Here is a 26,658-nt window from a genome sequence, read left to right as displayed (position 1 = left end):
CATGAGGTGCTCCAGTCCCTTCATCATATTCATGGCACTGCCTTGAACTCTCTCCAGGAGCTCTGTGTCTTTCTTGTACTGAGGAGCCCAGCACTGGACACAGCTCTTGCAGCATGGCCTCAGCAGTGCTGAGCAGAGGAGAAGGGTCACCTCCCATGACCTGCTGACAATGCTCTGCCTAAAGCAGCCCAGGATACTGTTAGCCTTCTTTGAAGCAAGGGCACATTGCTGGCTCATGCTCAACTTGGTATCTGTCAGTACCCCCAGGTCTGTTTCTGCCAAGCTGCTTTCCAGCTGGGTGACCCCCGGCAAATACTGGTGCCTGGTGCTTTCTCCAGGTAAAAGGCTTTGCCTTCATGAGGTTCCTGGCAGCCCATTTCTCCAGCCTATCCATCTAGATGGTAGCACGACCCTCTGGTGTTATCAGCCACCTCCCCCGGTTTTATGTCATCTGTAAACTTGTCTGGAGTACACTCCGCTGCATGCTCCAGATTGCTAACGGAGATACTGAACAGCACTGGAGCCAGGATTGAAACCTGGGGTACAATGCTAGTTACTGGTCTCCAACTAGACATGTGCCAGTGTACTAGCACTCCTTCAGGCAGGCAGAGCTTGAGGGAGGCAAAAATAATGGCACAGAAATCAAATTACTCTTTCACTCCCACTAGGGACTTAGCAGATCAGAGTTGAACAGTACTAAGGTACAGCTGGAAATCGATGTTTCCTAGCTGGTCACGTTCTATCAAAAGCATCCTATAAAAAAATCCTCATATAACATTTAGTCCCAAGAGCTGTCACGCTGACATTTATCTCCAGGATATCTCCACTTCTTACAAGTTACCCAGGCTCTTACTCAGCCTTTAATCTTAGGGCAAGGAAATTAGTTAATGTTGAGAGAAACAATGTAAATATTTGCAGCAATACTGGTAAAGCCATATTTACAAACAAAGAGTTTTACTCAAAACAACTTCTTCTATTAGAAAAACTTGTTTTGACTTCAGCTTTCTGAACAGTTTGACTTGACATCTCTTGTATCCATGCATTACCAAAAAACATTCAGTCGTGACTTCAAGGTGATTCAGTGGTGATAAGGATCGGAGCATACGTTTAGCATACATGCCAATTTATAGCCTTGTAAGTTGAGGACAATTACAAGGGTTAATTACACAAGAGCCTTCACTGTTCTTCTAGAAGTCTTAACCAGTTAAGGAACAGAACCGTTTTTTTCTCCGTAATTCATTAGGAAGGATTTAGACAATGGCTTGGCTTATTGCTACAAGACAGCCAAGGCATGTGGCCTTAGAAGTCCCAGCATCACATACATGGAAAAAGAGGCTTAGCAGAGACCAGTAAATAGGGTATAATGACAACCTGCACGCAGAGCAGCCCACTTCAGGTATTGATTTCATTTAGCTTTATTCTGAAAATATAAGCTAAGGCAGGCCTCTTCCTAAGCATCAGTTCTCTCAATGACATCTCAGACACTCAAATGCTATCTGAAGTTACTCTTCTTAGTGACTATACTATCTCCCTCTAGTCCCTGCTTTTTCACCCAAAGCTATCTATCTTTGAATTCCACCTTCCTTCAGTCTCTCCAGTAAGAATGAAGCCTTTGATTCTTCTAGGGGTTTGGGGCCACGATGGAGAGGTTGGCACTATCCACGGTACTCTGTGTACAAGCGCTTTTTGTTCTCCCTCTATTATCTCTTTGTCACTCATGTTTGTTTACATATGATTCACTTGTTTCATTTATTTATCAGGTCGCTATACCCATATGCTTCTTCCCCTCTTGGCTGGGAGGCCATCGTTTCACAACACAGAAACTTAAAGAAACTTAAAGTAGAATTTTCATCTACTTAATGAAAATTAATTCAGCAGATGTTTCTCCTTTGCAGTATGTTAGCTTGGTGCAAGTGGTTTTACACCTACTGAATATAAACACATACAGAGGTATTTAAGGTATTCTGTCATTCACACCACTTTTAAAGACTGAAAAGTCTAAAGTTCAAGAACATGAAAAGTTTATTTTGAAGATAGCGTGGCCTTACCACATGCGCGTTTTCATAAGACACTTGAAATCAGACTGTGCCTGTACTTCACATTTCATAAACATACATACAGTTTCTACTCTTGAGCAATTATTTCACATTTCATGCAAAGGGCATTAGAAACATGACACCTGGGCTCACACATTTAGCCTGAAGATTTGGGCTGATAATGCACTTTGTGCGTGGATGTGTGCACACGTTGCCAAAAAAAATCAACTGCAAGCTTGCAAAAGTAAGCAGACATGCTGCAAAGTACAGCATCTCCATCAGGAAAATATTACATCTATAAATACTACAGTTCTGGTACCCTGCACAGTACATTCCTGTTACAAGTAGTAAATTGGTTTTGCTTGTATATATATCCAAAGAAATAAGTTTACCAACTACAGAAGACAAAGGCAAAACCTTGCTAAAAATGCTGGATATTGTCACAGGTATATTCTTAAGCAATATCAAATCTGAATCCAATCCACTAAAATGTTTGCAGAAGTCCAACTACCTTTATGCAATAAAATGAGCAAATTTGGTTGAGTCCCTTGTTTCGCGCATGAACCCATGATGTCATCAGGTTAAGAACCAGAGTAGCTATTGGTTACTCAGAATCTTTAATAAGGCATAATTTGAGACTAATATCTACAATCCTGCACCCCACTGTGGAGGAAGGGAATAAACATTGAAATGAAGCTCCACAGCAGACCTTCAATTCATCATTAAGGATCACTCTGAGCAAAGAATTTTCATTCTACAAAGAACTGGAAAATGAACTTGATATCAGTTCAACTTCAGATAAACACTGCTAATACTTAAAGCCCTTTGACACTGGCTATTAAAAGAAAAGTTCTATTTATGCCAGACCTATTATTGAGGTTCCCTACTGAGGAACATAATAATTTGCTGGATGATTACTTTATTGTGTAATTATTCAGAACTTATTATATACACAACATCTCATAAGATAACGCGGATTGTCTTACAATCTTGCTATCTCTCTGACCAGTCCTTATAAGAAGACAGAGGCATAAGTTGGTTTGACAAGTTTCTGGACCAAAACCATAGCTGGCAATGGTTCAAACTGACTGCACCCAAAAAGTCACGATGGATGCAGTGGACAGTGAAGCCTGTACTCTAGATGTTTGCCTTCAATGAGGTGGGAGGAAAACAGGCTTTAGCCGTCTACCACCAGTGAGAGCAGCACAACTATTTCAGTTTAGGAAGGCTGAATTATCTAAATCTTAGTGCAAAAAAGTGTCGTAGCCTCAGAAAATATATTGAAAAGGCAGTACAAGTGGCATAGTAACATTAAGTGCTGGGCCATTGTTTATTTCTAGTGTGTAAAGACTATAGTAAAAACCTGCTATATAGTATGTGTTTGATAAACAACAAGCATCTCTCCTGTACTGACCTTCACGGTATTGCTCGCTGCTGTGCCATGATAACAACCACATGTCCCTTACTTAGGAAAAGGAGACCCAGAAGATTTCCAATGTGACTCTGTTTAACAATATAGCTGGAATAAAGCTCTCTCCACAAGATCATAGACTTATGGGTTTATACATACTTCCTCAAGAGCAAAACTATTACTTGTTGTGCCACATTAGAAGGAAAAATGTGATTTAAATCTATTTTTATCTACAAGCTTCTGGAGAGCTAGTATACAGATGTACACTTCTTCTACTTGCATATGTAATCAATATTTTACATTTTCTATTTTCACTTTAAAATGACAGCTCATAGGAGCAATTGCTAACTGCACACATCAGTAGAGACCCACTCTGAAGAGTTCTTTGTCTACGGACATTTTTCAGGAAAGCCTTTGACTTGAAAAAACACCCAACAGAAATGGTGGGGCAGAACTGGCTTCCTGCTGTACATTTTGAAAGAAAAGCTAGTGACCTAGTGACAACCAAAACAACATCAAGATCAAGAGAGCACAGTCCTCAAAATCTAAACTCAAACCTTATCCTCTGTGAAAGTAGGCTATACAAAACCTACAAAAATATTAACATAACAGTTTAGTTTTTCCCTCATGTAAAAAAAAAAAAGTTGAAGACCAAAGAATACTCTGTGCCTCTGCTGTTCCTCATGTAATTTACAATACAGTGTGAATAATATTTCAATATTGCTGTATACCTGAATGCAATAGGAACAAAAGACGTACCATACTGGCTTAATCCAGTCATCCACCTAGCTTAGAATTCTGTCTCCAAGGATGACAGCAGAAGATACTATGTAGGCAGGGTATATGAGCCCAGCCACTATCTGCAGTTTATTGCCTTCGCTCCCCAGTGTGAACAGTGATATGTTCGTGGGAACATATGCTCCCTTTGATGTCTGTTCATGGACCCGTTGTCCATAGCTGTGTTTAACCTGCAGATGTGCCTCCACAAGCTCCTGCAGCAGCAGGTCTGCCAAGTAAGGCAATTCTCCCATTAGCACAGCCAATGCTTCTCTACAAATATGAGCCTTGCACCATTCCCTAATGAGAAGTTAAGGCTATTTTTGGAAAGACCACCTGTAAAAATAGCTTCCAGTACCCTCAATGCTCCTTTTGAGCACCGGTATGTAGCAGCCAAACACACCTCTTGTCCCTGAAAATTTCCCATCATATGGAGTGCAGCAAGAGGAGGAACTACCATAAGGGAACTTGGCCTGTATTCTAGGCTAAAAAACCCCAAACTCTTCAAATAAGCAAACTGCTGTTGGGATTTCCCACTCAACTGCTTTGAGCACAGAAAGGGCACTGACGTATGTCCTATTCACATGATGGCCACTCTGTTCGTTGAAAACTTTATCAACCCCTGACCAACCAGCATGTCACCATTGCCTGTCCCACCACTGGAAGTTAGACATCACTTCAACTTCACTTGCCTTAGCTTATCCTATTTTTATTATTGGTTTTAATTTTTTTCAAGTGTTCACATCACCCCAAAAGCTGTATTTAAAACTCAGTAAAGGAAAGACAAGGGAAGACTCGTATGGTGAAATTTACTGCCTATCAATCAGCCAGCTAGGCCACTTCTGTGATGATTATCTGTTTCTTGCAGAAAGAATGATCCAAAACTACTATTTACATGTTTAAACTAACCCAGCTCAGTTTGTCTCTAATGGTGCATGGAATAATCACGTGAACTATCTAGCTAGCAGATCGGAATGGCAGTGACTTCTGCCAGAGGCAGCAATAAGCTGCTGAGAACACATGCTTTTCACAGCCTAATCTCTCTCTCTAAATTCAACCAGAGCTGTCTGAATGATGAGTACATTTGAAAAGAGGTTTCAAAATCATTATGATGGGCCACACGCATGAATTTAGAAGGAATTTCTAATGCACAAAGGGGAGAGAGGTGTCCATCTCCCTTGATACATTCAATTGCGGGAGTGCCCCTGCCCCTTCAGAAGTTAATGTTAGGGATCTGCTCTGGAAAACACTCATATTGGGGCTAAGCATTTTCCACCTTTCTGGAGCCCCGCTTACACCTGCCACAAAAGCCGAATATTTGGGTTTGTGCTTTTTTATCAATCACTCTGATTCACACATGAAAAAACAAACAAAAGAAAACAAAAATCACAAACCAACCCTCAGGTACTTTTTCCACCTACATCATCAGCCATTTGAGCCACCTACATCTATCTATTACTCCCCTTTTCTTTGGTTACGCTCTCAGTGTTTGCTGACAGTGCAAGCGGTGAACTGGCGGTACAGTGGGCTGAGACAGAAGGAACACTGGTGAGTTAGGTGTAATTGTGTTTTTTTTAAACCCCTAATCTATGTATTTGGAGAGACAAAGAAACAGAGATTATACGATTCACCCTTGACATTCTGCCAGATAACTTCAATCCTGTAAAATGCCCCCTAATGACCTGAATGTAATACCATGGTGTTACAGTGTCATTTAAATACTGCAGGGTTCTTCCACTGGCAGTGCAGTCTGCAGACTTAATATGTGATGTATGGGATTATACTGCTACTAAAATATTACTTAGTGCTGCTGAAATTTCAAATTAATTCTGGGAGCTAAATCATTATTCAACTGTCTTTACAGAGATACATTACCCTGGCTGCTTTAATAACAACGATTTTAAAACTAAAAGGTTGGTACTGTCTCTTTGAGGCTTGCTCAAACAGAGAAGGGGTCTCTAAAGTGTCAAGCAGTTTAACGCAGTGATGCATGGGTGTTTGTGACCAAGAAAATAATTTGAGAAAAATGGGCTTGAATATTAAGAGAGCTCATAGTGATGTGGCTGATGAATCATTTTGGTATTTCACAATTAAAGAAGAGACTAGTCAGTTTGCTCTATATTTATATACATACACACTCATGTGTTCCCGTCCATCGCCACCCTCCTCAACAGACAGAAGATTTCTTAATATTTGAGGGGACAGATTTCTTGCTGAAGTAAATAACACAACTGTTGGTAACTGATGAAACCAATCTATGCCAGCTAAGGATGTGGCTTTCAAGTCAATCTAAGCTCTAGCTTTCCAAACCTAAATAAACAAACTTCAGCTTTTTACAGCTTCTTCATACATAACTCCTGTTACTAAAAGTATTTTGCACCTTTTATTACAGCACTTCAACACTAAAATGGACAGATCCTTGACACTATATTATAACCAGTGTACAAACTAATTTGCTAACATACGAAGTAAGGGAAGACAAAAGAAGATGGGCTAATCCCATCCTCTTGGGATAAAGGCAAAGGCAAATAAAGGCAAATTTCTCCCCTCTCAAATTTTGCCCATTTTTTAATGTGTTTGAATTAGTTTGGGTTTCCCAATTAAAATACCAGGCTGTTCACTTCTACAATGAAGTTTCTTATGTCTGGGAAACATTCCCAAGTTATATTGTAAAAAAAAAACCAAACACAGTGGTAAATGAGGAACAAGATGATGCCAAATATAGGGGCCGAAAACAACTTGTGGTAGTGAGGCTGCATTTGGAATAATCAATCCTCCTTGCGAAAACTGTTACCTACTTCCTTATTCATTAATATTGTCCTTGTTTACTCGTGCAGCCAGGCCAAAGATTTTCCCCTCCCTCCAAATATAATTTCCTGCTACTGACAGACACGTTCAAGTGGTGGATGTGTGTATGTCTACATGGCATACTGCAGGCCGAGGCGAGCCTTCCTGGCCACCATCCAAGCCAGCTGTAAATGAGCCAGCTCCAAACTGGAAGCTGTGTAAGCACAATTAGCACAGCAGTAAGCCTGATCTAACACATCCTGCCAAGAGACCGAGCTTATTAGCTCAAGCTCAGCACAGTGCTAACGATAGCTATGGAGTTTCTGCTGGTTCGGATCCACACAGGATGTGGCCAGCTGAAGACAAGCAGGCCAAGCTCATGTCTGCCCACAAGATACAGGTAGGTGTAGGTACATGTTCTCCTGGGGTATACTCCTCTACTACAAGAACAATTTGTTTCCCTCTACATGAACTCCTAGAACACTCTGACTGCAAACCAAAAGGACCTGACTGAGTGCTGCAAGGAGATGGAGGGAATGGAGGTCTCCAGGTGGGAACTTCAGGGGAAGCATGAGAAAAAAGGCACCAGGTAGGAGACAGGCACCAGAAATGCCAAAGATGTGAGAGAAGGGCAGACCAAAGTACTGCAAGAGTCTACAAATTGATAAAGGGCACTCCACTTCTAGTTTCCCAGCTTCTATCAGGTCCATGGCAATAAAGACAAAAAAAAACCCCTAACTCTCATTACCATATAGTAGATGTTAAATGGCCATAAATTGGTTAATATGAAATAGTAAATGTTAAATCTCTGCACAGCCAGGCATCTGTCCCACCAACCAAGGAAGAATGCACTCCACTCAGTGGACATTTGAATAGTCCAGAGGAGGAATGTGCTCAGAGAAGGAAATCTGTTATCAAACTAGGACCTGAAAAAAACAGCATTCCTTTAATGTCAGAGTTAATATTAAAGGAGCAGTGATAATCTGGTGGATTTGTCATGGATTCAGAGCAAAATCAGACAAAAATCAAAGGGTAGCAAAGAAAATCACTGGAGGGCGTAGGGGACCATGCGCTAAGAAGAACGCCTGAAGAGACTGGGAATGTTTAAATTTAAAAGGATAGCAATAAAACGGTCATTACTAAACTATGTTAAACAGAAAGTGGCCTGTAGAGGTTAGTGAGCTTCTGCCCACCCAGTAAGAGAGCACATGCACAAGAGGAAATGCCGGTAAACTAAAGAGCCCCATTCAAAGGCAACAAAAGGAAACACCTTCTTATTCAACATATAATTATTTTGTTGAGTTCTCTGCCACTAGAGCATTGCTGTGGCAAACACTTAGTATCTTTGAAAGGTGTTGTTCATGCCTGTTTTCTTCTACCTCCCACCCTATTTGTAAAGCAGCATTTTCAGTTTTCAGTTGTTTGAGCTTTCTGCTGTGTGGAACAGGTACAAGCAAGTGAGAGAAGGGACCCCACATGGCGTTGCAGACACGCTCCTCATGTGTTCACATTCTGCAGCTCAATTAGGTTTATTTTCACTTACGAGATTTAAGACTACATTGTGTCTATGGAGGTTTTCTATGATTTTTTAGCTCAAAATCTTTTATAAAGACTTAGTTTGACCTGTGGTGCATACTGTAAATTCTCAGCAGAGTACAACTAGTATAAATTCCTGGCCCTGATTGTCAGCTCGGGCTATACACCTGCTGGCATTTCACAGTATTTCCCGCGCTCTTGTAGCACAGATCTCAGTCATACGTATCTTTATGATTCAAGGCAGCATTTGAATCACTGATAGGTGCTTCAAAGGAATTTTTTTTCCTCCCTTTTCCCTGTCCTTTCACAAACTTCTAAAAACAGGAACAAATCAAACTGGATTAATCATACCAGGTTAAGAGAGGGACTTAGCCACAGACAAAAGAAAAACTGAGAGCTGAGATTACACTTGCATTGTTCTTTTGTCTTGAGAAAGAAATAAATTTCTCTTTCTCTTTTCCCACTTCAAGCCTGAAAAAGAAAGCTATGCTATCAGAAATATCAAGGCCTAATAAAAGGTATGAAAAAACAGTTGTACCTTGAATTTTCTAACCTCAGTAAGATTAAATAGAGGAATTTAGTTAAATACTGTTCAATATGAAACATATTTAAAAATCTGCAACAGTATTATTACTGCAGGTTAAGTTAACCTTATTTAAAACGTGTCAGTCATTTAAAAATGCATATATAAGTCAATTGTTAACACACTGTTCTGAAACAGGATCTCAACTTATACACATGTATCTAATATATCTAGAATATGTCTAATATATGCAATATACAAATGCTATACATTCAACTTGTAAGCTATACAAGTTGAATTACCCATTCAGTCCCTTTCATTACATGTGCTTTCAGTGAAAAGATATAAATTCTTGGCTTGTAAAGCAGCTGATCTAAAATACCCTAGAAGAACACATTTCTAATAGTTGGAAAAAAACACTGAGGCGATAAACAAGATTAAGGGGAAAAGGGAGGATAGAGAAGTAAAATATTTGCCAGTCAGCTACAAATACTTTCGTCTTGAACAAAAATAAATATTCAATGACTGTATTATTTCTTTTGGAAATACTTCTTTGCACAGAGGAATGCAAGCTAGCATCCTTTTCAAGGCTGTAGAAATCTTGTCCCTATCACCATAAAATAGGTTTAGTACAGGATACAGCAATCTCCCATGCCGTCACATGATAAGCAGAATACTGGAATACTGATTCTATTTGGTCTCTCTTCAAAGCAATACTTACTTATAAAAAAATAAATACAATAAAAAATCGGAAGCCATCAGCCAAGGGAAGTACCTCAGCCTAAAAGGTCTGTCAACACTTGAGATGTGTACATTGCTTTTTCTTTAGACAAAATAAAACCAGGATAAACTGCAATGTGACTGCAGAAGGTTCTTCTATTTTTAACCAATACTGTCCTGCCAGTATCAGTTCATCCAGATAGAGACTCCTTCATTAAAAATATAATTTATTTTGGTTGCTTTCACTATGCTGAAGTGACATCTTTCCCAACCACTGTCAAAGGCAATTAAGAACAGAGCTTTTGAGAACAAGTTTCAACCATGATTTCTGATGGCCTGCCTCAACAAAGTTTCCTTATAAAGGCTTGGAAATCTTAGATGGCAAGGGGCAAAATGAAATGGCATGGAAAGTATTATTCAGATATAGATATTATCATTATAAAATTATAAAAAGTCTTTGCGCATTCTCATAAAGGCACAGAAGCTACAAAACAGTGAGATATAATAAGGAACAAGATAAAACACTAGAACATCTCCTAGAAAAAGGAGGCTCTTGTACATTATTTCTGCTGCCTAAAGAAGTGGATTTGTGTCCCCTTTTCACCTGAAACTTAAGGTGCTACAGCTTTTACTAAAAAGCACAGCGCTGAAGACAACTCCCATAAGTAGCTATCAATATCTTATTCAGATTTCTTGGGTAATTCTCCACATTTCTATACCTTCACTTGGAAAAAAAAGCCACATATACGAGCAGATACTGCTCAACTTAAACCACAAGTTTGTCTTTGAATCACAGCTTACTTTTACAAAAGATAATTTATAAATACCAGAGCATTCATATTTAAGATGATTGTTGAAACTATGTTCTTCCCTACATGTAGCAGTCCAACAGCTTCAGGACTACTGCTCTAGTTACAGACCTTTAGGCACCACCATTCTAGACCAGCCCAATCCAGACGACTGTGACCAATTATCATTGTATGTGTTTTATGCCACAGGATCCAAAAGTTTTCTACCAATAACCACCAACGTAAACAGGGTGGAAGAAAGGACTCTCCATTCCCCCATATTCACCATTCCCCAATACTGACATGACAAGGGGCAGTGCACCCAGGAACAGTGGCAACATTACCAGTTCAGCTGTCTACCTTTAGACTCAAAGCATGCCTCAAGTCAGCCTTACAGATTTGAAACAGCAGAAGTGCAAACAGAATTGACTCAAACATCAGTGGCCTAGACAGCAATTGCTGTACACCATTTGTCTACCCCTACAGCATGGGAGCAGTTCCAAAATTATCACTACAACCACCTCAACCATTTCTTCCCATCTTCTTTTAGACAGGAGGCTGTCCATATTTTCTTCCATCTATTTCTGTTAACAAAGCTGATTTTGGGAGGGACAATTCCCTTTCCTCAAACCTCCAGCCTTTTTTTCTGCTGTGTCTTTGCCTTATTCTTCCTACCTTAAGATTCTTCCAAGGGAAGGGAGTATCTACTGTTTCCCACTTTAAAGGAACACTCTAAGACAAAACCATGCTGCCTTTTTGTAATTTTTGATGCAATTAATAATCTGACTCAGCAACAAGCCCACCTTGATGTGGTCATAAACCTTCCACTGACCATGCCCTAAGCAGGCTCATGGAACACACAGCCACATCGCTAGGGTGATTTTTCACAGTGACAAAGCTGGCTCTGGCTGCTTGCTACCCTTTACACTGCCCTCTCCCCACCCCTCCTGGTTGCATTAGGACAGCTTAATGGTACTGTGTGGCAAACAGAGTTGGTTAAGCTAAAAATAGTCCATTGATCCTCCCCCTCCCTCCCCATTTTTGCCCGGTTATTTTTAAAATGTATCAGTTCTCTGCCCTTGTTCAACAAGCAGCTGAGTTCAGCTGGAAGGGGAAGGGATGATGAGGAGGAGAAGGTGCACCTCTACCAGCCGAGGGGTGTAAGAGCGAGTGCAGGGTCTCCTGCAGCCCACTTTGCCACTGAGACATAACATATCCTTGACATTACAGACTAACACAGAGGTCCTCACAATTCTGGTTTGAACTAGTGTTTTCAAAGCCTCCAAGGGAGCATGTGCTACTCCTACAGTCAGAAAGAAAAGGTTTGCATAATCTTAACCCTCATACACCAGGAGCCAGAACTAATTCTCTGCTTTTCTGATTTGACTTGGGGATTCTACGCTGCTGCAGGAGGACTTAGGAAATGGCTTTTCACTGTAACCTTGTTTGAGTGCTCATCTTCTGTTTTCATTACCCTAGTTTGCAAGGTGACAGCTATCAAGTCAGATTACTGAATGCCACTCACAGTGACACATGCCAAAAGTAAGCCATTAAGACCATCTAAAGAGTGGAGTTAGGCTTAATATGTAGGTTTGCAGGTATTACATGAAGTAAAAAAATAATTCTAGACAAATTCAGCAATTAAAAGTAGTGCCAAATAGCTTTTAACTTTTTCCTTAAAAAAACAGATGAATTCTTAAAATTCATTGGACTTATCAGATAAAAACTCTTCTGGATTCCTAAAGAAACTCCACACTGAAAGCGTAATGAATTTAGGCTGCCAAAAAAAAAGGGAAAAGGGGGGGAGGTGGAATATAATAATTAAAAATAAATCCTCCTAACCCTCCTGTTCTTTCTGTGTGTTTATGAAGCCTCCGGAAATACCATGGCAAACATTCCAGCTCTACAGCAGTGAGGCCACGTGACCCAAAGGCACAGCAAGGAACTTCTTTCCCAAGTTCCTTCACACAACAGAAAAGTGATTTTCTTTTTTTTTTTTTAAATACATACCAGGATCCAAGTCTAGGGAAATCTCCAGGAATTTTTCAGGAAAATAGTTTTAAAACAGGGTGGGTTTTGGTGTGGGTTTTTTATTTATTTGCTGCATTTCTGTGCCTGCACATGCTATTTTTATAATTAAAGACTGAAGTCTTAGGCCTACATTCAGAAGACATAAAATAAAATATACTCTTTAAGGCATCAGTAAAAACTATTTGCAATGTCCTCTAAATCTCCTATTAGAGTTACAATCAGTAATATTGTATTTCTTAACATAAGAACATCTTTTCCTGGCAAAAATCACAGCAGTTAAAACCTCTCCTCCTCCTAGTCTTCCAGTATGATTTCAGTTAGAACTATTAATGAAAGGATTTATGCACATGAACTTTACTAAACATTATGAAAAAGTACTCAAAACGTGAACTTGAATAACAACCTTCCAGTTTTTACATGTGTAAGTACTTGGAAGTAATAATTTTAAATGTAGGAGTATAGATGAATCATAACATAATAGTTGAGTATCAGTTGAAATTTGCGTTTTGTCTTAAAACAAAATAGAAGAAAAGAAAGCATCACTGTACAAAAAGGAAAACAGTCCTGCAGTACAAAAGCACAGCAAATGGCAGGCATACACCACTAACTTGCTTTTGTAGCCATGTCAGAAATGCTTCTAATTATCAGAGGTAAAAGAGGGATGGCATTTCTGCTGGAAGCAAGTTTTACACTTCAGTCTTTCCTCTACCCCCTCTTTCAGCCTATAAATATTAGTCTTACACATTTTTCTCCCATACAGCTCTTGAAAAGGTTGAGTTTTTCAAGGCTGAGAGCAGACAGAAATGTTCATCGAGAAATGCCTTCAGGTCAACTATCTGTAGCTCATCAAAGTGCAGCACTGAAAATACGGATGAGGGGGAGGGAGGATTATGTGAGCAGGGTAGAGCAGATCATTAACATTTTTCCTTTTGGAAATGGGTTCAGTTATCATCCATGCACCCTGGTGGTGATGGTCACAAGGTACTGACTCCTCCTCCCCTAATTTCAGCTGCATTCAGAACAACTACAAATACATGAAAGAGTCTTGAATGCTATTTCCCAGTATAAGGAAATGTCACAGGGATGTGACAAGGAGTGAAAGTGGAGATGACCCACGTAACAGTGTAAGGAAAGGCAGCTGGTCCACAAGAAAACCAATATGTAGACCAAATTCTTGAGAAGCTCTGAACATCACTGGAAATAAGGCAAAAGATGATACTACCTATTGGTGAGGGGGCAACAGAATCCCTGGAGTGCCCACTGTGTTTTTTTTATTTCTGTACAACAGCTGGACATGAGCTATTGGACACATTGAAACTACTGCTCATTTCTACTCAGGGATTTCTACTTTGTTTATTATAAATGCACATTTATTGGCAGCAAGTAGAACATATTACTGCTCTGTTTTATAGCTCAAATGGCTCATGCAAAGAGTAATTTGTTTGTACTCTGTATCAGGATCAATATTGTACCAGGGATAGCCCAAGGAATGTTTATGCTGAGGGCTTGGCTTGCAGTGTTTTGTTGTTGCAATCAATTGACCAAACAGGACTGCTTCGTAAAACAACAAATAAACTTTGATAGTGACCAGATCAGCCCTTAAAGCATAAAACACGACACAGCGTCTGGAAAAAGAGTGAAAGCTCACAAATGTGTTTACTGCCTGATGGTGCATAAAGCTTTCCTACCTGAATTTTTCCCACTGGCCTTTCTTCCTCTCAGTAGCTGGGGACTGTTTCCTCAACGCTCTCACATAACAAGATCCATTTTCCTGCAATAAAAATACAGACACATCATGCTTCTGTTCTCCTGTATAACATGGTAATATTTGAAGCAGCTCACTGAACGGACCTGAAATGAATGAAGAGCATTTAGGAATCCTAGGACCAAGCCTGGAGGACCAGATCTGAGGCTGGGTGGGGTTCCAGCTCAGCTCTGTCACTCCGAAGCTTTTGAGACTCACTCCAGCAGTTTAAGTCTTACAGTTTTTTTTACCTGTAACAATGATCCCAGGAAAAGATAACAAGAATTCTGTTGAGGTTTATATCAAAATTTCCTGAGTCAAACGGTAGTATTTTTTTTTTTTCCAGTTAAAGGTCATGCTGAAGTCTCTTTTATAAACGATAACTCACTGACTGTTGCGAGCTAAGTGCCATTAAAAAAAATACCTCAACCCCCAAACTCTGCTCAGGGGAGTATGCCGAAACACCTCAAAACCACCATGCTGTCTGCAGCAAAACAAGGCCAGTTTATGGATTACGTTGGCACAGCACTATGACTTCTAGGAAATGCTTTTTAATTATAAAGAAAGACTGTGAAGGGAGACAGGGAAATGTTTACAGGCAGTATGTATTTTGTTACATGCTGTTTCAGCAGGCAGACAAGGTGTCCTTACAGCCTTATACTACTAGGCTCCAAACCTCAGCAAATATTGAAGAAAGCAACATGATGACTACGTTTTCCTTCTCTTTTCACTAACTGCCAAATAACTTTCATGCAAAAGAATTTTCCATCAAACATGAAAAAGCAAGTATTACGGAAAAAGAATAAGGCACGCAATTCGCAGCCAGTCCAGGTTTGTCCCCAAGGACCACATTTGGGAGCAGACACTTCTACAACAATTCATATGATGCAAAAACCAGAAGAGACTTAAATGCAGAAGAAAAACCTCAAGTTATTTCAAATAACTTGTTAGTTGCATTCAGTATCTGTTCTGCAGTCATATTTATTCTGTTTACTGATATTCACAAAGAATAAAGACATGTCTGAAAACTATAGGTTAGAAGCAGTCATCCCACCCCAACACGTACAGTGCCACCAAGAGACTGTCTGCTTCAGACATGAGCTTTGCTGGTTTTCTTGTCTCACAACAAACGGCAATTTTAGAGAAGTTACATATTGACAGGCACCCTGGGTGAATGATTGGCTTTTAAGGCCTCATTGAACTGTGAATGTTTTCCCCCAGAACATATTTATTCTCATCCAGAAGTTTTCCCCAGTGCTTTTGTTCTGCTTATACAAGCCAGGAAAAACATGCTAATTGATTCAGATTTAGTATGTGTTAACATGACTTTCTCAGCTAAAACAGACTGGGTCTTTAATGAAGTCGGAATTAGTTATTTATCCAACTTGTAAGTTTGTTCCTCCAAAGGATAAACTTTTGTTCTGCCTGCCCCAGGAGCTGGGTACCAGTCCAGGTGCAACAGGATGGGACTTTGGCAAATTGGGCTGTAGCATTTACTTGGCAGCTTAAACTTTACCTCTCACTTCTCTCTCCCAGATGCTTGCTTCCAAGCCCGCATTTGTGCAGCTGCATGGTTAGCTGGATTGGGGGAACTAATTTCTCATAAACAGCTGTGCCAACACAACACAGGGAGCAGGCATAGGGCAGGAGTTATCAACTGTGATGGCAAAGGGTAGGAACAGAGGCTGTTTAAACCAGCTTAAACTGCACTGCTGCAGCACACGGAGCCAACGCTTCGCTCCCCTCCTCTGCACTTCAGTTCTGCCCGTTTGTAAAACCAGCACCACGATTCCTACTTTGTTTTACAAAGCACCTCTCAAAAGGGCTGTCCTACTAACATGTCTGTGAATTCACATTACAGACCACTTTCTGCAAATCAGGTCCAAGCTGACTCTAAGGACACTGGCACTGTCCCTACCAGCATCTGCTCCCCAGTTTCACCACACAACCTGCCCAGGGGCTGTACCACCTCCCCCACCACTGCCCCTGTCCGTTCCTGGCGCTCACACCAGCCCCAGCTCTGCCAGCACACTGTGCAGGGTTTTGCTGTCAACTGGAACCAGTTTCTAACGATAAAATTAGCTTTTTATTAAAGCCTGATCTGTTCTCTCATCCTGTTTCTAGGAAGATCCCCAAGACATTGTACAGTGAGACCACTGTACAATTTGGGGTAGTGGGCTACACCTGAAAATGAGAATATGTAAGGGAGAAGAGGACAACTGAAAAGACCTTAAGCCTGGCATCAGCCACCCTCTCCAGGTGTGAAACCATGGCCTCGCTGCGGCACAACTCGGTGCCGCACAATCCCCAGCCTTTTCACATTCAAACCCAGTTCACGTCCCAGAACGCAGCTGCACAAGCGGGCACTGGAACGCACCAAATCCTTCTCACAAATACCACCGGTGCCCAGTAAGGAAGCTGCTGGGTGTGAACGGGGAAGAGCGTAGAGGGGAACGGGCAGCACTCAGCCAGAGATTATTTCCTGCACTCCCAGATCCAGCAGAGGGAGCACAAAAACGCAGGGTTTTGGCCAAATGTTTTTTTGGCTATGAACTGCTTGATGCTTGAGATCCCAGGCACTTTGTATGAGATTATTTCTACAGTAATGCATATGTAGTGCATTACAAGCACATAATAGACAGAACTCTTGCTCTGAGTAAATTACACCATAAAAATCAATACGGTGAAGGAGAGGACCAATACAAGCAGGGAAGGCTGCAGAAGTTGATAGGAGGGAGAGGAAACACAGAAGGGCTGCCGCCTCTGGTGATCTGATCATGACTCCTACAATAGTAGGACTTCTTCCTAAAGCCAGCTCTCCAAAGTCTCATCATCACATACAAATTTCAGCTTTCATATTTTTGCTTCGTTGTTTGTTTTAAAGGATATATCTCTAACCTTCCAAAGTTCAAAAGCAAAGCTGTAAAGGTGGCTAAGGTAAACCTCAAAGACTCAAAAACTGGAAAAGAAGTACAAGAATCCTCAAAATCTGTTGTCTGCATGTTGTGGGCAAAACAATCTAAACTCACGGAGCTTTACTTAATTTTACTTTATTTATTGCCAATTAACACATTTTAATTACAGTTTCAGGAGTTGAGGGGGGAAAAAAAAAAAAAAAGGAAACTAAGCAGTTCAGCAAACACTGAGGGAAAGATCTTCTGCCTTCCCAAGGCTCAACTTCAGCCAAACACCTTTTCTCCTGACTCCTTTTCTAAGCTATTTTCCCTTGTTTCGGCCATGCCTTGTGCTCAGTCCAGTCCAACGCCTTTGGCGAGGCAACAGGCAGCTGAGGTGGATCTGGGCTCAACGCTCGGTGGTTTCTGTCTCCTCCCCACTTCCCATTTGTCCTTCTGCTGCTCCTTGCTTGCTTCACTCAATTTCCTATCCCAGCCTGGACTCCTCCTCCCCTAGTCCCAGTCTGCCAAGGACGTCCTAGCTTCAGCCTGGGGCAGCCGCGGTCCCCCGGGGGCATTCCTGCAGGGCAGCCCAGGCGATGTCCCCCTTCCCTGCAGCGCATGCCACCAAACCCAGCAATTTAGGTCCGATATTCCATACAGTTTCAACGTTTTTCTTTTAACATGGCATTCTGGTTCTTAGTGGTTTTGCCAAGATGAATCAATGGAAAAGGTCAATATACATAAGGGAAACACCCAGAGCAAACTGTGCATCATGGCAAGTCTTAAAGCATGTAAGAAACACGGAAGGCGAGAACTGGAAGAAATCCAACAACAGGGAGGCAACACAGAGTTCATCTTTAGGCCTCCCACATCTCAGCTGTATCACTGCAATGGACTTGGGTCAAGCACAAACAACCTTCCCTGCTTTCTCATCACATCCTGGTCCCATCTGGTACCTGGCAGTTCTGAGGGACAGGTTTATTATAGATGTTCCTGGACTATCGCAGATCTTCCTGGAGCCCTGTGTCTCAGCTCTATCCTCTGAGGAAAGCAAGAGAGACCCCAGGATATCTCACTGTCTACACCTCAGCACTCAGCCTGCACTGGACTTCAGCTTCAAAACCTTAAGCTTCCAGACACAAAACACCATTTGGCCTCTACACACCCGAACAAAAATTAAGAGATAGCAAACACAAAACACACAGAGATAAATTCTGGGAAAACAGAAATACTGCAAAGATAGGCTTAAGTACGTTGTAGAATTTTCTTATGGAAACACATAAGGCAGGTACAAATTCAGGGTATTTTTCTACTTTCACAAGTTCTTTCCAAGTTCCAGCACTATTCTTGAACTACAGAATATGTTCAAACTCAAAATTCCTGTAAAACCACAGCATGGTTTTAAAACCGTGGTTTTTAAAACCACAGAATCCCAACTTCTCATTTATCCAGGGCTGTAACTGGGTCATAAGTGAAGAATACAAAGGGCTGTCCTTCCTAAATAAGCTTACTGATCAACAAGCATACTTCTGCTAAACAGGAAATTTTAAAACACTTCTACACACTGTTTAAATATTATATGCAGTCATTGTTAGGTACCATAATCCTCTATCAACTCCAGAGTTTTCAGAGACTTGAAATTCTATTTTGAAATTCTAAAGCAACTCAAGATCAACACTGAGTGTTGATCTTGATGTCAGAGGATGCTGTCCTCTGCCGAAAAAGGGAGAGTATCCTAGTTTTATGAAAGAGAAGCGTAAAATATTGCTAAAGTAAGCAATACAAAATAGTTGGGGGGTTTGGAGGGGGTGAAAAAGAGAGAGACCCTAAGCTTAGTGCAGGACTGTGTGCTCCTTTCCTGGGCAGAGACAGGGTAAGAGCAAAATAAGAAAGAATCCCAGTAGTATTTCAATTTTTGCTCTATTTTTCACTGGGGTAAAAGCAGAAGTTTTGTTTATTCAGTCACCATTTCCTTGATTAGTTTTTCTGATTTTTAACAAAAGTTTATGCTGAGGTTCTTTTCCCTACATAAACAGAAATTAAATCCATCTTGAACTTGTATTTCAAATTATTTCAAAAAAAGAAAGTCTAACTTGAGTGCACTTTTTTTCAGATGTAGGAAGCCATGAAGTTGTAATTTACTCACTTTGACATGGAAGGGAATGTTAGGTTTGTGCCATGCCCTACATATAGAAGGCCTAACAGCAGCAGTAAGCACTATCATGATCTTCAGTTTAGAACAAAACAAGAATCCTCTGCTTCTCCCAACTTGTTCCACAAAAATCTCATTACTAGAAGCACCACTTTTCCAATCCACCTCTCTTTTCCATGCTGCTTCTGAACTGAAGACGCGACTAGAGCACCTAAAGCCACTGGCCCAACATCACCACTATCCATGTCTCTGCTCTCCTGGGAACCCTGAAGTTCCTGGGGCAGTGCTGCACCCTGCCTCACTTCGCAGCCCCATACCCCAGATTTAAGGGCTGCACAGGAGTCAGTAGGCTGATCTGGAGATCCAGCACCAGGAGGGAGGAAGGCGTGTAAGCAGGAACAGGGAAATTGGACTGGGAGGATGGGCACTTCAGTGCATCTCTGTGAAGACACACACTGCAACTTTGCTGTTAAACAATAACCTGATGCAGGTGGCTTTGGCCTGAGCTGAAGTAAGGCAGATTTGGTGAGCCCACTCTGTGCCAGGGAGCCAGCCCAGGCACAGCTCTGTGATCTCCAGCCAGGCTGCGCCAGCCTACCAGCACTGCAGCCAGCAACAGCAAAAATCAGCCCGGGGCAGATGAATCCAAACCAGTTAGAGTTTCCAATTCGTTATCATTTCACAAGCGACCATTGGAGTTACAGCTCCTACCTCGTCTGCAGCAGACAGTAGCATACTTGAGTGCAACTGTTTATAACAGAGGGCTGAGTTGCCAACTCACAGGCGTAGGATAATGAGCGCTATTAATCTTGGCTTAAACTGAACCATTGTTCTGGAGATTGGACATCTCTTGTAAAATCCCATTATTAGAGACCATTTGCCATCTATTTCCGTGGCAACTTTTTTAGTTTGTTTTGTTCTATTTTAGAAAAATTTCCCCCTTCCCTTTTCCTTATATCCTATTGTGCTTATAGAGCCTTAAACAATAATCCACTCAAGCACAGCCATGGAAGTGGTTTGAAGGAACAAAGGCTGCTTCTGGCATAGCCAGTGCATCTGATCTCCCTACATACAGCTGCCTGCATATCCTCTGCAGATTTGCAGAGCATTAGAAGCTACTGATTTCCCTCTGCTTCTCCTGGGTGTTGGATACAAAATAAACTGTGGGCAGGAGGAGTCTACTAAAATTAGACTTGAAGCATGGTCTAAGGGTGCAGGTGAGTCACAAGCAAGTTCTGCAGCTAATCTTGCTAAAGGAGTACGTAGGAGAAGGCTGACCTGAAAAGAAAGCTGTATGCATGAACAAGACAAATAAAAAAACCAGAAATCTAACTCCAGGGAGGCGATGCAGTGGAAGCAGAGTGTCTCAGCTCTGCTAAAGAAGATTATTGCCACATCTAGCAGTTAGCACCCACCCAGGTAGTGTGCCATCAACTTAATTCTCAAATGAGACTAGCAGAACAGTGAGACAGGATTAGACATGCTTGGTTTTAACCATTCATTTCTCTCTCTGGTGGAATACTATCAGCACAGCATTGGCATCAAAATTACTACCCTTCAAAGTGTGCAGAGCACATTTTTAATTTCACATGTAGCAGTTATGTCATGTGGGGTTATTTATTTTTTAATTTAAAGTGGTAAAACATATTTAATCTGTTTTGAGAAAAGAACAGATTGATTTAGTGAGCAGCTCAAGGCTCTCCCTGGAGACACTCAACCACACTCAGCAATCTGGATATAAGTTGAGACTTCACTAAAGTAATTTTAATTGTAGGTCACAAGAAATGTCGGGATTTAAAACACAAAGGAATACTAAAAATTAAGCCATCATCTGTGAGACTAACAAATGTCTTATATTTGGCAGTATTTTTTTAAATCTTTATGGCATTACTACTTAAGCACAGTAGCAGAGCAGACGGCTTAGAGGTGCATGTAATACTTGCACATTATTTTTGCTGGGGGGGCAGGGAACATGACACACACCAAACTCACTACATCAAGGGAAAAATATGGGGTCGAAACGAAACTCAGAAAATGACACCCGTGTAGGATGCTGGTGTCTCTTTCCTACTTTGTTCCATTACGCTAAGTATTTTTTCTTTATAAACAAAAAGTATTGTTTCACTGTGGTCAGAAAATGTTCTTCCTTAACACAGTATAAAACAGGGTTGTGTGTACAGCAATACATATGCACACAGAGAGCACAAAAGTGAGGAAAGATGGTTTTTAAAGAGAACTTTAAAAACAAACCAACCCCCACGAAGCCTTAAGCACTTTCAGAGCTTTGTGTCCAGGTTTTGTAAGGAAAAACTCTTCATTTCTTCTTAGCTAAAAAGTATTTTTTAAAGAGTTTTTTCATGGGAAAAGTCTGCCCAAATTCTGCCTTGCAGTTTTGAGCTTGATCCCCCATTTACTAAAACCCTTTTGTAGAACTTATCTGAACTCCCAAAAATTTTCCTTTGTCCACTTTCCTTGAATAAGAATGACAAAAGAAGGCTCTGACCTTTGCAGCAGAAAGTGAAACACCCTCCAGTTTAACTTCTTAAAACAGAAATTAAAAATCAGGTGCATTCATTTTCAAAACCAAAACAGCATCTAAGAGCTTTTACTAAAGTATCTAAAGAAAACACATATAACACATCTTGTTCTCTCACATTCTCCTGTCAGAAATAAAGCTTAAAGGTCAGCAATGTGAAATTTGGGCAGATTTTTTTTACCATCCCTGCCTAATAATCTTTTAAACTTGACCAATATACATGTTTCCATTGCTGCCATTACCTTCCTCTCATGAGAATGGAGACAAGAAGGATAATTCCCCTCTTTTAGTTAAATGAGAATGGAACTCACTAATAAACAGGTATTTGAGCAGAAAGTGGTTCAAGTGATGTGCTAGACACACATTAAGGGAAACATTCATGTGTGTAGAAGGAAAAAGAAAGAAGTGATTTTAACACCCTATATTTCTGCCAGTCAACTCATTAATTACAAACACTAATTTCATTTGGTTTAGCCACTCTCCTAGCAGGTGTGCCAAAACCTACGGATGAACACGCACCTCTCTAAACATGAAGGTAGACACCTGGCACAAGTACAAATCTATCCACTGCCAGGACCTTTTCCTTCACATCAGCTCACTGAATACTACCATACTCAAACCGCCTTCATATATAAGTTTAAACACTGGGAACGTGCACATACATGCAAACCCACATCCACACGTGGTGTAGCGTGGGGGCTACCACCTGCTTAGCCTGTGTAAGCAGTGCTGCTGTGCCAGGGAAGTGAATGGCAGGAAAGCTGCAACACTGCGACCCAAGTAAGATGCGGGCAAGCACAATTCTAGAGATCCAAGCCTTCTGTGCAAGCTAGTGTCATAGAAATAAAAGCACTGAAAGGAATAACTACACATATGCCTCAGAGGAAGAGTCGTATCTTGGGATTTAATGGCTAGAAGCAGTCTTCCCCCCATCTTCTCTTCAAGTCATTTGGTCACAGCAGATGACCGTTCCTTGCTGTCCATCACACAAGCTGTTACACAAGTACGCCCAAACTGGTAGCCCTGGATCCTGGTTTTCTGGTCCCCTGGAGGGCTGCAGGGCAGGGTCCAGGGCCTCCCCTCATGCCAAGCCCTGCCAGGCTGCCCGTGCTGAAACTTGAGGGCATTGGCAGCTCGGAAAGGCAGCCAAGAGCAGGCAATGTTGCACAATTTGTGTTCTGTGTGGACATCTGAGCTGGAAAGACAGTCATTTCAAAACAAGCTGAAGTTTGCCTCAGGATTTTCTAAGTTATACTGCAGGCTGTTCTTAAACTCTTCCGCTGATAGCATTTGTAAATCTCAGATTAATTTTCTGTGACACTGAAAGAGGGAGGGAGAGACCCTAAACACAATCCCAGCCCTGCTTCAGCGACTTCACTCCCCACATCTGCATGAACATCCACTTGCTGTTCTCCTGTCCTCAAAAGCCCTTTCTCTCCAACACGCCAAAAGCTTTTAACCCATATTAAAGCCACAAGCGTCCAGCCCCAGCTCTGAACAGGCACTGCTGTGGCAAAACCACTACTCTATAAGAAGTGAGCCCTGAAAAATCTTTTTCAGACTTGGAGATGTGGCTACCACTGACCCTCCAACATAGAGGAGGCTCCAGGGGCTCGTATCTGCACCTCTGCTGCGAGGGGTGGCTCGGTCAAGGGAAGTGCGTAAGAAAGTGGACAGAGAGCTCCAACAACAGAGGCAGAGGCAAACACTGCCTTCTGGCAGCTCCTCTCCGGGGGTGGGATGGACATCTGAGGAGGGGTGAATTAGAGGCAGAACAGCTGTTTGCTCAGTGAATGAGTCACAGGACTCAGCTATTAATTCTTCCTCCCAAGGGAATATGCCCCCATGCCAGCCCACCCACCATCCTACAAAACAAACAAACACATAATGGAGGTCAGGGAGAGGGAGCTCAGTAAGAGGAAAGGAAAAAAAGGGGAAAAAAATACCCAAGCATTTAATATTTACATAAGAATGAAATGTTTCATTAATTACATACAGAATCAATTTGCAGCTATTTTCCTTAAATTTCTCAGTCAAACCCACAGATTTTAAGCACTTTGAACTGTGCTGCACCAGTAATTGTGGATGAATATTTTAGATCAGTCTTGAATCACTGTACTGCACACACCAAATGAACTAATAAGCTGCTCATGTGTGGACTACTAATGTATTTTCTTTCTTTCCTAGACAGATGGAGTGCAGTCTAAAAATCAGTTGAATTGGCTACTGGGAATCTCCAAAAAGGCTTAGAAAAATCTTTAGTTCTACTGTTTTATTAAAAATACCACTCAATAGCCCTCATGCATTAAAAAGGAGCCAGCAAGATGCAGAAAAAACCAAGCAAGTTTAACAAAGATACGAAGGAAGAGTTGGACATTTCACATGACTACAGCAACCTCCAGAGAGAGACAGTGAATAGTGTGTTGTGAAACATTATTACAGGACTATCGAAAAGATGGACATCCTTGCCATCTAGATGATATTTATCACAATAGGTCCATTTATGGGGACTCATTTTAAATCATATATAGTGGCATATCAGTTCTGTAATGACAGATGTGTTCTAGTTTACAGAAGCATCTGTTGAGTCAGAATAGTTAATTGCACTTTGAGGATGCTTTCAGATATTAGAAGTTCCCTTATTTCAAGCAAATTTTAAGTGTTCTTACAGCTTAAACTCCTTTTTCATACACAAAAATAACATATGCACCCACACTCCAGAGGAATTAATGTATGAATTGTAAGGAATAACTTCCCTGAGGGATTATCTGTTTTCTTCCGCCTCCTGTACACCCTGCCTTACACTGTGCTCAGCTACGTAGAAGAGAAAACAAAACCAGAACTTCAATCATGCATAATTCTGAAATATAAACTAAGATGTGGCCTACACTGGCTGGGCAAAGAATACAGAAGAAGCTGTCTTCTTTGGTCAAGAACTTTTAAAAGTATGGAACAGCTGAAAACCGCTACATGATGTCTGCCATCGCTTTTCAGCAAAATGCTTGTCATTATATTTCAGAAGCTTTTATTAGTGCTTATTCTAAAAGAAATGCAGTACAGGCTGTATCTTTCACCACCACGAGGGTATGAGACAAGTCAGGAGAACCACCCACAAGATTAAACGTGGGCTGAATGACATTAAGCCATCCCCGCCATGTGAAGCTCTACCAATTACTTCTTACACGTAGGTAGGGACTGGAAGCAAGCAATCCCCGTTCATACATCTAATTATTCAAATATTGGAATTAAAAATATAAGAAAAAATTGCAGAAGACTCTTATGAGTTTTCAACATGTGTGAGCAGATTATATCTTTCCCATGCTTCTAACCTGATTTCCTTGCAGCCTTCTGGCCTCCATAACAGTAGGAGGATTAAGAAAATGTATTTCCTAGGAAGAAATATAAATTTTGATTTAAAACAATTCAGCAGTAGATTCACTTGGTTGGTTGGTGTTTTACCAAAACCACAGCACAACAAAATGAACCAACAAAAAAAGGTATGATCAATTGTTCCTCAGACCTGGCTGAATCTGCCTGTCTGTAGCTCATGAACCACAGGGTTCCCATGATTAATTCAATGAACTACTTGATTTTACTCCAGAAGCGATCATAAGGCTAAAGTGCAAGTGCATAACCAAGAGCACCGTATAAGACTACAGATACCAACAATGCATCTGGGTTTTGCTTCCTATAAATCCTATAGTAACAGCACACTGCAGTCTAACTAGACTGTTATTCTTTAGTGTAGAGGAAATCAAACTTGAAGTGAGAGCATAAAAGTTGAGACAAGCACTGCGATCATGACCATGCTTTAAAGAGGTCCCATCTTGTTGAAGTTACAGCATATTCCCTTGCTGCTAAACCAAACCGAGACTGCTGTCTCAGTTGCATTAAATTATTAGCTAATTAGCTCCGAGTAAGGACAACAGTGTTGTTGATGCTGGCAAGCTGTGAAAAGAACACTTCAGCAAAGTAGATCAATAGCATTTTTGTCTGGCTTACAATAGGAAAACTGCTGGCCCAGGTTATGAGTTGAAGCCATTTTTCATTTGGCAGACAAGACAAGACTAGTGACAGATCAATACAGTAACTTTACGATAGGCTGGTGCTCCTGCAGATGGCAGGACCATAAATAGGCATCATTTTTAAAGCCTGGAGCGATCCATTATTTAAACAGAAACCACCTGACCTTTTATAATATTTAGACATTCCTACACAAAAAGGAATATCAGAAAACAAAAGAGCAAAAATCAGGAAGATGAGCTGTCCTGTAACATAGAAGGGAATATTAGCTGTTTGAAAGTCAGTATTTTAAGTACCAAGCTTCCGTGCTATTTGGGAGATGAAACTAAAGCCACAAGGTTGGCACCAGGTAACTACTTATCCCTTCAAAGACAAAATGTTATTGTGGATCAGTTCTTATTTTATGCAATTTTCTTATCCGTAGGTTATCTGGGATAACAAAGGAGCCTATTTATTAATCTTTAAACCAAAACAAAAAACAACAACAAAAACCCCAAACAAACAAGCCACTTTAATGTGTCCTGCAAACATGAGATGAGTCACTTTAACATCTACAATTAGTAAGTATTTGAGAGAATATAGTTACAAATGGGTGGTTATTTTTCCCATGTTGCAATATACACACTATAGCATTCATATGTATGGTTTGTTATTCTTCACCAGCATTAGGATCGCCTATAGTGTTCTGCATTTTTCA

The 26,658-nt window shown here is 40.9% G+C and overlaps 1 protein-coding gene across 10 annotated transcripts in view; it reads right to left on the bottom strand.

Moving 5' to 3' along the window:
* ZMIZ1 (zinc finger MIZ-type containing 1) overlaps positions 1 to 26,658 on the bottom strand; it is a 349,016-nt gene that overhangs the window by 212,310 nt on the left and 110,048 nt on the right. For 9 of the 10 annotated variants that reach the window (XM_030487165.1, XM_030487158.1, XM_030487167.1 and 6 more), the window contains one exon: positions 14,298 to 14,380. The exons of the other annotated variant lie outside the window; for it this stretch is intronic. The gene's annotated coding sequence lies outside the window, so the exon portion shown is untranslated. The remainder of the gene's footprint in view (positions 1 to 14,297; positions 14,381 to 26,658) is intronic. 10 annotated transcript variants of the gene reach the window in all.

The sequence above is a fragment of the Strigops habroptila genome, chromosome 5 (genome assembly GCF_004027225.2).
Source record: "Strigops habroptila isolate Jane chromosome 5, bStrHab1.2.pri, whole genome shotgun sequence".
Classification (NCBI taxonomy): Eukaryota; Metazoa; Chordata; class Aves; order Psittaciformes; family Psittacidae; genus Strigops; species Strigops habroptila.
The sequence above is the reverse complement of the archived record's forward strand: the minus strand, read 5'-3'. Positions and strand labels throughout refer to the sequence as shown.